Source organism: Dendropsophus ebraccatus, chromosome 5, assembly GCF_027789765.1.
Source record: "Dendropsophus ebraccatus isolate aDenEbr1 chromosome 5, aDenEbr1.pat, whole genome shotgun sequence".
Taxonomy (NCBI): Eukaryota; Metazoa; Chordata; class Amphibia; order Anura; family Hylidae; genus Dendropsophus; species Dendropsophus ebraccatus.
In genome coordinates, this window is record NC_091458.1 from 113,340,504 (window position 1) to 113,354,861 (window position 14,358).

Consider the following 14,358-nt stretch of genomic DNA (forward strand, 5'->3'; position numbering starts at 1 on the left):
CATTTTTTTCATCCGTTTTATGCAAAAAAAAATGGATGTGTTTCGATCCATTTTTTAAATGGAAAAATGGACCCAACGGATGCACACAAATGCATTCATTTTTCACACTTTTTTTTTTTTAACATAAAACAGTTGAAAAAAAAACACAGTGTGAACAATAACTTCTGTTTTGAGTCTGGTCATTTATTTATTATGAACATGTCCGATAACATTTAATTTTAATGTGCTGTTTTTAACTTTTTTTATTTGTTAGATTTATATAACAGTTTTTCTAGGGGAAAGGGATTTTTTCAGTTAAAGCAGATCATTTTATCGCAGTGAAAGGTCCTCTTTATATAATGCTCTCTAGAATTGATGCAAAGCCAGCCTCCTGTATCTTCTCTATACAGCTTGTCTTAATGGCAGCCAAATGACTTATTACATAGCACTTGTCCTTGTAAATGATCTGAAAAAATAGTAAAAGTGTATGCAAAATGTTAAGCTAGTGAGTTTTTGCGGTAGTAATTCATCATTTAATTAAAACTGAACAAATTAGGAGGACATTTTCTGGTCGACTTAAGTACAAATGATAATATAAGGCTGTTCCATAATATAAATGCTAACATCAGGTTTTCCACATTATGGATGTCTTCTTACTGGAATCCATCATAGTTAACCTTCTCCATGTAAACTAAAACTTATTGGCTTCACTTAGCAAGGTTAAATGCTTTGATGTACCTGAGTTAGTTACAGATTGTTTTTAAGTGTAAAGTATACTTGGCAATTTACAAGATGGCCTCAAAGGAGCGCTGTCAGCAAGATCAGCAAGATGGTTTTTGAAAACTTGACAAAATTAAACTTCTTGATCAGGGACTGATCTACTGATGTATTATCTTTATATATACATTTTTCTATCACTTAAATTATTTTGTTGACAGCTAAAAAGATACAGTAAAATTTAATCAAATTATTGTATTAAAATAGTATTGTTAACTTTTTAGGCTATGTTCACACTGCGTATGAATCCGTCCGTAGTGCGAACCGCGAATATACGCATGTAGTTTTGAGGTTGATGCGTTCGCTTGAAAGTATACGACATATGCCCGCACAATGTACACTACGTATGAGCTTAAGGCCGGATCGTATACAGTGCCGTGAAAAATGAACAACACCATTGTTTGAGGACGGAAATGTTGAAACTGACGGCCGTGGATTTCCATGCGATCCCGTACGAAGTACTTATTTCAGCCAAATTGAACTTGATTTTTCGATCCAAAAGGTTCTGTGTGGTTTACGGGGCTGGGCGAAGATTTCCAAGTAAAAGATTTGCCTCAGATCGCTTCGAAACAAGCTAGGGAATCATAACTGTACTACGGGCGTATGTTCGCGGTGTGTACGCATCCGGCACATGTCGATTTTTCCCACGGCCGTAGTTTCAGCTGCACATGTACGGCCGCGTAAGAACTGCGGACGGATACATACGCAGTGGGAACATAGCCTTAAGCTGTTAAATATTCTCCTGAAAATTTTAATATTATTTAATCATTAAAACAAAAATAAAAATAAAAATTGGAAAAAATGGCGTTTTTTTTTTTCTCTCACGCTGCTGACCCGGGGAAAAGGGGGATAGGGGATTATATTGTGATATGTTTTATGATGATTTATTATGTCATTTTTTTATGTAAAACTAATTTAAAAAATAATAAGGTCTAAATGTCGACCACAGAATTTTCTGTAAAGATTTTTTTTTTTTTTTAAATAAATAACTATCCAATTTGGTACTCGGATTTCTACCATATATATCATCAGATAGTGTCATTAGTTTGTCCTCAGCTTGGCTATTCTCTGGTGTTAGACAAGGAGCTGCCTACACCATTTCCAACTTGGCCCAAATTCATGTGCTCATGCATTGTGCTTACATGAAATCTGTTAGTTGTCAGGACAGGGGAGGTAGGGACAAGATGCTACAGTGGGCCCTGACTCTGAACCCACCCGCTGTCCCTACCTACTTGCCTCAATCGGCCATAGGCAGCCGCGGACAACCACGAAGACGTTCCCTATACTGAATAAGTGCAACACAGAACAAGACAGACAGACAAACACAATAAAGGGAAGTCAGCTTTCTTTTATAAGGATCAAGAGCCCGGTCCAGATCTCCATTGGGCCGGTGCTCTGATTCTCAAGATTCCAGACAGGCAGAGGAATACGTCTATCAAAAGACTTGCTCAGCTGTAGCAATCAAGTCTAGCAGAGCTCAGTGTAACTCCTGCATTGCCGGAAGCTGAGAAGCAAGCGGGTGTGTCACACAAAAGTAAAAACAGGCCCAGTTCACACCAGGCTACTGCACATTCCTGACATTAGTATATTATAGAAATAAAGAAAGAGATGGATAGAGATATGGACCCAGATTTATCAAAGGATGTTAAATTGAATCTGATATAAAGTACAGAAACTTATCACTGTTTAGATATTTTACATTAAGATGTGATTGAAAGTTTTCACCAGAGTCTATTGTACATCCAGTGTACATCCTTTCATCTTGGCTTGGAGTGTCAAATATAGCCAAGTACAGCTCTTGGCTATCATTGACCTTTTTTGCAGGTGCTTCCATATAACTGTTATATTTTATAACTTGGTGCCATATAAAGATTTGTTTTTGATGGGATTAATTGCACTTTTTAACGGTAACCTTCATTTTGCTATTAAATGTCAAACACAGAAAATTATTTATGGAGTAAAATTTTAAAAAGAAGTTTCAGATATGTAAGGGGCGGATTTGTTTTTACACTATTTGTTATGCGGTAAAACTGACAAGTTATCTTATTATCATCAATATTATTACTGTGATACCCAGTTTTATAGACGTTAGTTTATGTTATATTTTTTTGTACTTTTTAAAAATGTAAAACCTAAATGGAATCTGTCCTCTGCAATTCAAAATCCAAATTTCTGATACTGTTACATAGCCGTTAGGATGAGGAGACTCATAGTACCTTTTTTATATCAGTACATACTGTAGCTTACAGGGGTCAATCAAGTAGGATAGGGGGGAGAGAAAGGGGGTATTGGGGGGGCTTGCAGCTATTAAGGAGCTTGGATAGTTTAATAATAGATTTTTTTTTCTGGGAAAACCTCTTTAAATATTCTGCTTGTCCATGTCAATTTTCCTTAATATGCAAGATTATTTTTACTGTGTTCCTACGATAGTCTCTTGCCATAGTGTTTTGAAACAAACATATGGTATCTGTTATTCAAGTATCTATACAAAGTTTATCAAACTTTGATACTAAATTGGCCAAAAGGAAATTATTTGAATTCTACAAAAAAAAATTAACTTTTACTGGACATTGTAGTTATTCTTGAAAGAAATTAGAAAATATATTCATACTGTAGTTGAATGTCTGAATTTAGATTATTTTCAGAGTTTATGTAATAACCATTATATATTTAGGAATTCAAAACAACCTGAAGGAACAATTCACTTTCTTGAATGACCTTAAGCTGTTTCATTCTACTGTGTAACACAAAAGTCACATAATTCACTGAGTCATCTGTCATTTCTCCCTACTGCTAACTTCAACCTCTTACCTGTCACTAAAAGTGTGATTAACATTTGCTGGACATCTCCTGTCTTGAACCGTACAGTCTCCAACTCTCTGTAAATGTAAAAAAAAAAAAAAAAACATAAAACTAACAATAATAATCTTGATTTATATAGTGTACAAACCAGAGATGAGCGAGCTAAGCCTCCCTAACCCAGTATTGTTCAGAAATTTTGAAAAAGTTCTGACCCAAAGTTGCAAAGTTCGGACAGGTTTGGGAAGATCAACCGAGCATCACCCATACGCGCTCCCTCAGCGTCTTCTTGTGGCTTTCCAGTCCCGTCATCGTCTCCGGTGAGGGCCTGTTCAGCCAATCACAGGATGACTGGGACAGGAAATCTCCTTAGCCTTTGACTGCTTGAGCAGGCTGTCACTCTTGTCTCTAGAGTGACAGCCCACTCAGCCTATCACAGGCTGCATTACTGTCCTTTCCCAGTTAGCTTGCGATTGGCTAAATCACAGGCTGTCTGTGACCGGACAGCACTGTTACCTGTGATTGGCTGAGCAAGCTGTCACTCTAGAGACAAGAGTGACAGTCCGCTTAGCCAACATTAAAGTTTGGTGAATTTGCTGAACCGAACCGAACTATGACTTACCTCTTTCAAATGTTCTTACCCTATTGGCTCTCACATGGCTTCAACAGTCTGATACTCCTCCACTGCTGCTCTGTCTAATGGTGGTCTATGATTTTTTTTTAGCCTTCCAGACCTAAGATTAACCTGGATGGAGTAGGTGGTATACTTTCCTCCTAACAACTTTTGTCAATTCTTTGGGCGGGTGGCAGAGTCTGTCTGAGCATAAAATGGAGTCTATGGCAGAAGCGGAGGGTGAAGCGGTACTGCACGGGGGTGAGTGGTGGAATCTGGGGGATGTTATACACGAGAATTCTGTAGTGTGAATGTGCCCTGAGAGAACATACAAACATCTTGTAAAGGTTGTCATTGGTGGGATGGGAACCCATGCAACAGTTCTAACCACTGAGCCACCATGCTGTGTGTATCTGGCACTGCTATGATTCGGTAAGTTCTTCTGGTGGAATAAAGGCATGATTTAACAAATAAGTGCTGGTTCTTCTCTATATAGTTTGCTGTTTCAATTTATGTTACAATTGGCACAGCCACTAGATTCCCACCTTAATGTCTCATGTAGTTATATAGTAAACAATGTGAACATTAAAATTGTGACTGCTCTTAAATACAATTTGTTCCATTTAAAATGAGAATTAGGTGTAGCATGCAGGAACAAGATGTCCATAAAATAAAAATTAAAGAATCCACATGGTGTTAAAGTAACATGCCACCAGCTGACTGCAATATACACACACCATGATTCATAAAACCTTCATGTGTTCAGTGAATGTCTATAATAGTGCTGGGCTCATTTCAGGCACAGTCAGATTATTTCCTCCCAAGAACTTGTTTAGGAAATTCACTACAGGACATTCTGATACTACTAGGAAATATGTTTTTATACCTAAAATGTAACCAGCAATGCTAAGATTATTATTGTATCGATAGCTGTTTATTAATTTAATTTTGGATCTATAGAATATATCTGTAATTTTATGGCAGAAAATAAAATTAGAGTTCAGATAAATGTTTAACGATACCAATGTAAGGATATGTATAAATGGGTAATTGACATGAATTTTGTACCTTATTTAAAGATGTGTTTTACTTTGCCTGTCGGGCCCCTGTAGCTGCATTGCATGCTGGGACTCATTACAATAACGCTTAGTAGATCACGTGCAGGAGTACAGTGGACTCAGTGACTAAATATAATTTTTACTATCTTTATAACTTTTCCCTCTAATACATACATGAGCTGAACTATTTGTACAGACTATGTACTATGTTCACAAAACAGTTATGCAATAACCAAAGCACTCCTGTTTGTCAAAAAAAGACTTTCAAAATCATTAAGATATAACTAATAATAAGGTGAAGCAAAGTTACATGTTCCGTAATCCAAAAAGAAGCTGTTACTTTTTTTCTTCTTATGTTCACAAAACATCAAAATTAATGAAAAGGCGGTTGATTTTGATATTAAAAAAAAACGTCAGTTTTTTCCGCAATTTAACTGACTGCAATGGCAATGCATTGAAGTCAATAGGAAGACGGGCGTCCAATGCACACAATGCATTAAATAACAGGCGTTTTTGGCGCGGGCGTCAAAATAATGAACATGATCATTATTTTAGGACGTGTATTGCATACAGCGGACGGTTTTTGCTAGTAGTTCACACACAGTTTTTCTTTTGTCACTGTTCTTTTTCCTTTTTTTACTACTTAATTCAATGGACTTTTTAATTAAGCTACAGCCAAAGGCCAATTAGTAACCGCAAAGTATAATAATGTACAAACACCAGTCATTGCACTAAGGGGAGGCCAGACAGCTAAATGACATCAGTTATTTTTCACTCAAAATAACGGACGTCAAAATTATGGCACCACAAAAACTAAAGATAATTGGTCTTAAGCCAGACAACACTGTTCTATAAAGGTAAGAAAATGGATGAAGTGTACTTTGTAGTCTAGAATGTTTCTATATTATGTTCATGGCTATTGATGTACTTTGGATATTATGGGCATTCATACTCTTAATTTACGGCCATGGTTATCAAAGAAAAATGGCTGTATTTTGCCTTAAAAAATGTTGTATGATATAGCCTCATATTAGCCTCATTCCCCCGCAGATACCCCCCAAGTCCCCCCACACACATGCACTTACCGGCTCGCTCTTGGCGTGGCCTAAAGCTGCATTTTAATTTTATTTTACTGTGTGAACATAGCCTAAAACAATATAGGGAAACAGCAAGAGACTTTTTTTGGGGGGGGGGCATAGCCAGGAACATTGTAACTATATGTTCACATTGCTTTTTTCCAGGTTGTTGTTTGATATTTAAACCAATGGCCATTGTTTTCAGTTTTAAATAAGGGGTTTAGCACGACATTGCAATGTCGCCCCCTGGAACAGTATTCTTATTCAGGTGAATAGATTACCCTTTGGGTGTGTCTTTAGTTTAAAATTCTTAAAGTAACTCTGTACCCACAATTTGACCCCCCAAACTGCTTGTACCTTCCGATAGCTGCTTTCAATCCAAGATCTGTCTTGGGGTCTGCTCAGCAGATGATGCAGTTATTGTCCTAAAAAAAAAAACTTTTAAACTTGAAGTCCTGTGCCCAACGGCCGTGGCCTAGATTGTGTATACATTAGGCTGGCACAACCTCTCTGTCCCTCCTCCCTGCCTTTCTCATCATTAGGAATGCTCCAGGCAGATAGTCCCCTATTCATCAGCTGTGTGAATATTGAACATGGGCTGGATCGTTAAGGCACCTGTGCAATGTTCAGACGGGGGAAAATGTTCCAGTGGTATTCCTAATGATGAGCGGGGGGGGGGGGAAGGAGGGGGGGGGCAAATTTAGGGCACAGATACTCTAAGCCCTGGCTGTTGGGCACGGGGCAGCAAATTTAAAAGTAGTTTTGTAGGACAATAACTGCATCACCTGCCGAACGGACCGCAGGACAGATCTTGGATTAAAATCAGCTATCCAAAGGTACAAGTGGTTTGGGGGGGGGGGGTGAGATTGTGGGTACAGAGTCGCTTAAAGCATGCAGTTTATGTAAGACAGCCCAGGAGTTTACAGGAACTGGTAACTTTTGCCAGGAAGAATGGGCCGCTTTACCATCTGAGAAAATAAAGAACCTTATCCACTGCTATCACCAAAGGCTTCAAGCTGTCATTGATGTTAGAGGGGGCAATACATGGTAATAAGAACTGTGGTATGTAAACTTTTGATCAGGGTCATTTCGATGTTTTTGGTTGTCATAATGGTCTAAAAAGAGAAAACACTGTAGTCTGACAATAAATAGCTTCACCCAACCACTAACCATGATTGAGGAAAAAAGAGATTGGGTTATCATTCATATTTTCTGAAAAAAGGACAAGAAAGCAAAAATTCTGCCGGGGTATGTAAACTTTTGAGCACAACTGTAGGCTTAGGTGAAAAGTATATACAATTTTAATTTCAGCCTGTTCTAGATTCAACAAGATCATGGCAAAAGCTTTAAAGGGAATGTATAATCAACAATACCTGTTGTTTAACCCCTAGGGGACACAGCCAGTTTTCATTTTTGCGCTTTCGTTTTTTCCTCCTTGTGTATATAAGGCCATAGCGGTTGCATTTTTCCACCTAAAGACCCAGATGAGCCCTTATTTTTTGCGACATGGAGAGAAAGGAGCTGCTGCACATCACACCTATGGCTGATACTAATGCCGCTAGGCTATTTTTAAAAACCAACGCCAGGATGTTGGTATATAATTTGATCAAACCATATTGCCACATGTACCACATGCCGGTCTCCTGGTTCACACGGGTCCCTACGCTAACTCCACACTGTGTCGGTCAGCCACTGCCAACACCGCAAAGCATGCACATGCAGGGAAGGGAGGCCATGGAATGGCCCTGCAACCCCAATGTCACAGGACCAAATCCAAAGTGCCCCACCAAAACCCAGCCGGCACCACCGGCGGAGAAGGCTGCCCCCAAAGAACACAAGTATGAATATGGTATTGCACTCACCACTACTGCTGCAGACAAAATGGGAAAGACATGAGGTACTGACATGTGAGCACAGGTATATCCTGCTAATTTGGGTCATGTGGGTCTTATGAAGGGGAGTGCCAACTGCTCAGAAAAGGGAGAAATATAAAATGCGACATGGAGAGAACGGAGCTGCTGCATATCACACCTATGGCTGATACTAATGCCGCTAGGCTATTTTTAAAAACCAACGTTAGGATGTTGGTATATAATTTGATCAAACTATATTGCCGCCGCGCGACCCCCCTCTGAACTCCCATAGCTGCACCAGGACGTTAAGTACCGGAAAGGAAGAACAGGAGCATGGGCTGCCGCAGCCATGATGTGGGCCATGGCCACGTCCTTGGCAGCTTGCTGTATATCAGGTCACTAAGTGCTATTAAAAACAGCTAAGGCAAGATGGCAGCCCCCCCTAATAATGTACTGCAAATAAGATTTTGAAAAATAAAAACAGGTTAGCAAGAAAAAATAAAAACACACGTTCCTGTATCTGTCTCTAATCAGTAAAGAGAAATATAGGTGATAAAAACAGATATCTAGTCCTCTAAATCATCCTGAATAAAATCATAGTATACATTTATTATAGGTACACAAAAGAAAGGATAAAAGTAGTGTATCCAAAACATAGGTCTAAAACATAGATATATATTTTTACATTGATGCATATATATAAAATTGTCCTGAATGTTGGTTGCCGCAGGGCCCTAACGGCATATAGCAAAAAAAATAAAATTAAATTAAAATTAAAATATTCTTTTTGTAGTACTACAAGTGCCAGAAAGCTTAGTCACTGTTCAAAGAGTATCAGCGGGCATGGTCACTGCTCAGAGTGTACTCTGTAGAAGTGCCACTAATAAGGAGCTGTAGTAAATGGGGAGCTGTGGATATCTGCTCATATATCCAGTGGTGTTAGAGCAAAATAGCAGGTGCAGAAACAAATGACAATTGGTACCACAGGTACCTCTCACCAAAGCTGGCAATGTAACGTCCCCAGGAGCAATCTCTATTGGCGTTCCTGCACTTCAGATCCACAGAGTGTCCTTGTGGAGGTGATTCCCACTCAAGCGTAATGCACAGCCTCACTCTGGAATGCCGCTCAGTCAATGTAAAGTGAAGGTAGCAGCTGTGGCTGGAGCAATGATGCACTTTAAGGCTGGGTTCACACTATGTATATTTCAGGCAGTATTTGGTCCTCATGTCAGGTCCTCATAGCAACCAAAACCAGGAGTGGATTGAAAACACAGAAAGGATCTGTTCACACAATGTTGAAATTGAGTGGATGGCCGCCATATAACAGTAAATAACGGCCGGCCATTATTTCAATACCACAGCCGTTGTTTTAAAATAACAGCAAATATTTGCCATTAAATGGCGGCCATCCACTCAATTACAACATTATGTGAACAGAGCCTTTCTGTGTTTTCAATCCACTCCTGGTTTTGGTTGCTATACAGCCTCACAAATACAGCCTCAAATATACATAGTGTGAACCCAGCTTTATGAAGCGTTTAAAGTGCAGAGGATGTAATGCAGGGCCCTGATTGAAGCTGTTTTGTGTAGATTCAGTTTGGTGCAATACCCCTAAAACTCAGGACATTCAAATAGACATACGCGTTTCAGGGTCTATAGGTTTACCCCTTCCTCAGTGGAAATATGTGTCACTATATACTTTTTTTTTATATGCATCAATGTAAAAAATATATATCTATCTTTTAGACCTATCTTTTGGATACACTACTTTTATCCTTTCTTTAGTGTGCCTTCAATAAATGTATACTATGATTTTATTCCGGATGATTTAGAGCAGGGTTTCTCAACCTGCAATACTTGTACCCCAGGGGGTACGTGCCGCAGGTTGAGGGGGTACTTGGGAGGTGGGAGAAAAAACAAACTTTTCCTTTTGGTGCAGGGACATTGCTATCACTCAGCAATGTCCCGGCACCTATCATTGCTGCTGCTCTCAACAGCGAGCGGTCTGTTGGGGTCTACCGATGCTGCTGGAGGGAAAGAAGGAGAGAGTCAGGGACATCTCTAGGGAACCGCGAGGGACACTGACAGTTAGCGCCGATAGCAATATCCAACCCCCTCCGGACCCAACTCAACTCGAGATGGGGAGGTGGCGGGGGTTGCTATGCGGCACTGAGTAATTGATTGCACCACGGCCCTTAATCCACCCCCACCTCTCTCTCTGCTTCACCCCCTCTCTCCCATCATCCCCCCTTCCCCTCCATCTCCCCGCTTCACATTCTCTCAATCACGTCCAGGTCCGACCGCACTCTGCAGCACCTGGCCTGGATGTGATCTTCCCATGGCTGGCTCAGATGACCCCAATGAGGTGTGTATGAAGTTGTTTTTGTTTGTGTTGGGGCACGGGAAGGGGGGGTTCTATTTGTGATTCGTGATTACTATGTAGCCACAGCAGGTCAAGGGTCATTACTCGGTAGCCACAGCAGGGCAGGGGGTATTGCTATGAGGGGACAGGAGGGCAGGGGGCATTGCTATGGGGTACAGGAGGGCAGGAAGCATTGCCAGGGGGGGCACAGGAGGGAAGGGGAGATTACTATGGGGGCACAGCAGGGAAGGGAGCATTACTATGGGGGTACAGCAGGAAAGGGAGTATTACTATGGGAGCATTATTACTATGTTGGGGCACAGCAGGGTACAGTATTACTATATGGAGGGTACAGCAGGGGGCATTATTACTATATGGGGGTACAGCAGGGGACATTATTACTATATGAAGGCACATCAGGGGACATTATTACTATATGGGGCACAGCAGGAGACATTATTGCTATATGAAGGGTACAGGGGGAGGATTATTATTATATGGAGGGCACAGCAGGAGGCATTATTACTATATGGAGGGCACAGCCGGGGGCATTATTACTATATGGAGTACAACAGGAGACATTATCACTTCATGGGGACATAGCAGGGGGCATTATTAATATATGGAGGAACAGCAGGAGACATTATTACTATATGGAGGGCACAGCAGGAGACATTATTACTATGTGGAGGGCACAGCAGGAGAAATTATTACTATATGGAGGCACAGCATGAATCATTATTACTATATTAGGGTACAGCAAGAGATATTATTACTATATTAGGGTACAGCAGGAGACATTATTACTAGGGATGAGCGAACCGAACCGTAACGAACCAGATTCGTTACGAACTTTGCAAAAAGTTTGGTTCGTCACCGAACTTTGAGAAAGTTCGTAACGAATCTGGTTAAAATAACAATAACAAATAAAATCAAAGACATCTTTAAAAAGTGATGCAAACACCTCTGGAATGCATCTGGGAAAGCAGGGAAACAGTATTAGAGGAATCGGCATTACGGGGTTAGCGATCCTATGCAGTAATGCCGATGCCTCTAATGGTTAATATATTTAATTAATAGAACATATTTTCATTGTAATAAAGTCACTTTCGTTGTTCAATAATTTAATTAAAACGATTCCATCATTGTGCAATTAAATATACTGTTAAAATAAATATATATATAAATAAATGTATATTTATATATATATTTATTTTTTTACAGTATATTTAATTGCACAAGTATGGATTCGTTTAAATTAAATTATTGAACAACGAAATTAATTTTATTACAACGAAAATGTGTTTTATTAATTAAATATTAATTATTACAGGAAGCTCTATTAAGCCGTTAATTCATATACCCGGTAATAGAGCAAACTGTAATAATCAATACTTTACTTTAATTAAAACATCAAATGTTTCTTCTAATTATGTTATCGCAATAGCATTATTAAAAGAAACATTTTGAATCATATGTGCGCTCAGCTGATCAGCTGATCGGCTGAGCGCACATATAATTAGCAGGTCCGCAGCACAGTGACTTCATTGTGCTGCGGATCAGCGAAGAGGACACATGGGGACATCGGATGGTGAGTATAAAGCTCTCCCCACCCCCTCCCCAGCACTGCACCCATCCCAGCAAGGAAGGGGGGTCACTGTGCGACTCTCCAGCAGGTGTTTCACATCCGGTACATCTTTGTGCAGCAGGGTATGCCCCATGATTTGCACCACTAGATGGCACCTGTATGTGCAGATATATAGTGTGTGCAGTCAGGTTTTATATCAGTATCTTCTAATGGGGTAGTAAGACGTCTATATGGTGGTGTGATCTATAATGTGTCTGTGTGTATTGCATCTCTTTACTTACATAGCCAGCCTCCTCTCCCTCTTCAGAGCTCAACGCTTTTTCTTCTGCTCTCTGCGCTCCTTCTTAACCCCTTCACGTCAGCCATCTGTATATATACGTTCCTATTGCACATGCCCCGTGCAGTAGGAATGTACATATACGTTCCGACTTTGACGGGGCTTTGTGATGAGAACGGGATCGCTGCAGGGACAGCGATCCCGTTCTCATCTGTGTACAGCACCGGAGATAATGAGGATCAGCTGCGATCCCACAGCTGACCCCCATTAACTCCTTAGTGACCGCCGAAACGGCGGTCACTAATGGGCCGGTGCCGCCGCTGTATTTCATCTCCCCCCACCGTGAATCCACGGTGGGGGGAGATGAAATAAGTAAAAATCAGACCCCAGATCAGCCCCCTAGTGCCCCAGTCACTAATCCCCCTCCCGCGGCGGCCATCGGATCCAAGATGGCCGCCGCAATCACTGTGAACAGACTAATGTCTGTTCACAGTGATCAAGCAAGAAAAATGAATGAAAGCCCCATGCTCTCCGCCACCGGAGGTAGCGGAGAGCATGGGGCAGTCATCGGGACCCCCCCTGTGGGGTCCCGGTACAAGCGATCAGCGGTATATACTATATACCGCTGATCGCTTGTGCCATGTGCCGCCGGCACTTTTTATCCCCTGTCACCATGAATGATTGGTGACAGGGGATAAAAAGTGATGTCCACCCAATTTGGTCTCTGTCACTGAACTATGATTACTGTGATAGAAAATATCACAGTAATCATAGTAATACAGTGAAAATGAATGTATAAAGTACAAAAAGTGACAAACATACAAAAAAATAAAACACACACTTTTTATTATAGTAATAATTACAGTTTACTCCCAAATTACCCCTAACCCCCCCCCCCAGATTACCCGTAACCACCGCAGGTTGCCCGTAACCACCGCACGTTGCCCGTAACCACCCCAGGTTGTCCGTAATCACGTCAGATTGCACGTAACCCCCCAGATTACCCGTAACCACCGCACGTTGCCCATAACCACCGCACGTTGCCCGTAACCACCGCACGTTGCCCGTAACCACCACACGTTGCCAGTGACCCCCTCCAGATTGTCCGTAATCACCCCAGATTGCCTGTAACCACCCCAAATTACATGTAACCACTCCAGATTAACTATAAGCACTTCACTCTATCCGTAACAATTCTAGATTGTCTGTAACCCCTCCAGGTTGCCCCTAACCACCGCAGGTTGGGCATAACCACCGCAGGTTGGGCATAACCACCCCAGATTGCCCGTAATCATGCCAGATTACATGTAACCCCCCAGATTGCACGCAACCACCGCAGGTTGCCTCTGACCACCGCACCTTGCCTCTGACCACCGCACGTCGCCTCTGACCACCGTACGTCGCCTCTGACCACCGCACGTCGCCTCTGACCAATGACCACCGCACGTCGCCTATGACCACCGCACCTTGCCTCTGACCACCGCACGTCGCCTATGACCACCGCACATCGCCTATGACCACCGCACCTTGCATCTGACCACCGCACCTTGCCTCTGAACACTGCACCTTGCCTCTAACCACCCCAAATTGCCAGTGACCCCCTCCAGATTGCCCGTAACCACGCCAGATCACAGGTACCCACCTCAGATTACCTATTAGCACTTCAGTTTATCCGTAACCACAGCAGGTTGCCTGTAACCACCCCAGATTGTCCGCAACCACCCCAGATTGTCCGTAACCACAGCAGGTTGCCTGTAACCATACCAGATTGTCTGTAACCACAGCAGGTTGTCCGTATTCACCCCACGTTGCCCATAACCACCCCAGGTTGCCTCTAACCACCCCAGGTTGCCTCTAACCACACCAGGTTGCCTCTAACCACACCAGGTTGCCTCTAAACACCCCAGGTTGCCGTAACCACAGCAGGTTGCCTGTGACCACCCCATGTTGACTGTATCCACCCCAGATTATCCGTA

At 41.7% G+C, this 14,358-nt stretch overlaps 1 long non-coding RNA gene across 1 annotated transcript; it reads right to left on the minus strand.

Moving 5' to 3' along the window:
• Nucleotides 1-279: 279 nt before the first annotated feature.
• Nucleotides 280-12,452, minus strand: LOC138793749 (uncharacterized). Its single transcript, XR_011363333.1, has 3 exons — nucleotides 12,387-12,452; nucleotides 3,568-3,635; nucleotides 280-445 (listed from the first exon to the last, which is right to left on the minus strand). It is a non-coding gene; the product is annotated as an uncharacterized lncRNA (long non-coding RNA).
• Nucleotides 12,453-14,358: the final 1,906 nt, after the last annotated feature.